At 40.6% G+C, this 2,031-nt stretch overlaps 1 protein-coding gene across 3 annotated transcripts in view; it reads right to left on the reverse strand.

Annotated features, from left to right (window-relative positions):
- Positions 1-2,031, reverse strand: part of nfil3 (nuclear factor, interleukin 3 regulated) — a 7,634-nt gene that overhangs the window by 3,426 nt on the left and 2,177 nt on the right. The window lies entirely within an intron of this gene.

The following is a 2,031-nucleotide window of genomic DNA, read 5'->3' on the forward strand; positions in this document are numbered from 1 at the left end:
TTGTCATTAGTGATTATCTCAATTTCGGCTAAAAGAATTGACAAAATCCTACACACTGTGCCTTTAAGTATTAAAAGTAAAAGTACTGAGTAAAAGTGAGCAGTTAGATTTTCCAAAATGACATTTATTGGGAGGTGACTTCTCAAAAAAATATTTTTCTAACGGTGTGCAGCTCTGATGGGTTGTGTACAAGCTAACAGGGTGTCAGAATGGTACATATTTATACTTCTCATCCAACCACAATTAAATTCACTCTATCCAGGAGACACAATTTATCAGGATAGTATTTTTTTAAGCAATAACAACTCGGAATAAAATACGAGTAACAGCTTTCTACTTCTTACCTTTTGAAAAAAATGTAGAGTAAAATGTACAGATAATTGTGTAAAAATGTAATGAATAAAAACTACGCTGAAAAAAATTACTCAAGTAAAGTACAGATACCCCAAAATTCTACTTAAGTATGGTAACAAATATTTGTAATTGTTACTTTACAACTCTGATTTTGCCCTTCCAACAATCTTAAGGACCCCTGATTTGTCATGGCTCTAAAAATAATCTTAGGAGAGCTTCCTGCCATGTGTAGTGAGTTAAAGTGATCTAGTCAGCTTGGAAGGACATCAGGACCGCTCCAACCTCAAATCAGGGATATTCAGCATGTTGGATTGTCTTGGCCTGATTGTGTGTGGTGTTCCCCAAGGACAAACAGCTCACAGCCTGTTGAATGTGACGTGTGAGACGATGTAAACACGGAGGAGAATCTAAAATACAAAAAGGCAAAACAACTGCCACGGTGCACCAGGTAGTCCGGTGGACCCTGGAGATGTCTTTTTGTTTTTCTCTGGTACAAACCGTTCACACAACAACTATCGCCATTGCTTTGTCCTCATCTGCCTCGTTTATTTCCTCTGAACACGTTTGATCTGGAGAGGATTTGCGAGATTTTCTGTCTGACATCTGAATGTTCATGAATGAAACCTGTTCCTGTTTAGGACACGGTAGGACCAAACCTGTTGTGTGGATGATATTCATGTGTGAGGTTTTGAAAATCAACTGACAATTTTAAAATCTTGCTGTGTGAACCAGGCATAACTATGGTTAGACAATTATCCATAAGTATCCTCATTACACAGGGATTAGACAATGAAAGTGAAACAGCTGGTTTTAGACCATAACATCCCTTTCAGACAGCTTCCTCTTGCGTCCACAGTTAATCCTGTTGGATGTGATTGGTCCTTCTTGGTGGTATACTGACATTACCCTGGATACCGTGGCTCTTGATGCATCACAAAGACTTGCTGTCTTGGTCACAGATGCACTAGCAACACGTGCACCATCAATTTGTCCTCTTTTGAACTCTGGTATGTCACCCATAATGTTGTGTGCATTGCAATATTTTGAGCCAAACTGTGCTCTTACCCTGCTAATTGACCCTTCACACTCTGCTCTTACTGGCAAGTAGGGGTCTCTGCGGACGACTGGGCGTGTCACAAGGAAAGGCGATTCTAAAGCGACACAACTGACTGGACAAGCAAAGAAGGGGCGATACCATACGGTACCACCTCATTGGACAAAAACAAAAGGGGCGTTACTGTACGGCATCACTTTTTCTGGAGACTCCTACTTGGGTCACATTTCTCCTGGTTAACCTTAGTGTTGGGTTCAGGGTCAGGCTGTAAAGAGATCAAGCAGGATCTAAGGCTACGTTCACACTGCAGGTCTTAATGCTCAGTTCTGATTTTTTTGAAAAAATCCGATCTTTTTGTGTGAACGTTCACATTACATTTTAAATGTGACCTGCATCAGACCCCTGTGTGAACGCTACACAGCACTGATGTGACACGCATTGCGCAGTAAAAGACGTGACGTCTCAGTCGGCTTGTTTGTTTACAGAGCTAGCATGGATGCTACATATTACAAATCGAATCAGAAGTTGTTGTTTAATCAGAGCCGATTAAATAATTATCTGACATGCTTCTTTAGTTCAGTGTTTATATCTGAATCTGCCTCTGACCGGGATGCTCCAGTGAA

Source organism: Austrofundulus limnaeus, unplaced genomic scaffold (assembly GCF_001266775.1).
Source record: "Austrofundulus limnaeus strain Quisiro unplaced genomic scaffold, Austrofundulus_limnaeus-1.0 Scaffold123, whole genome shotgun sequence".
Taxonomy (NCBI): domain Eukaryota; kingdom Metazoa; phylum Chordata; class Actinopteri; order Cyprinodontiformes; family Rivulidae; genus Austrofundulus; species Austrofundulus limnaeus.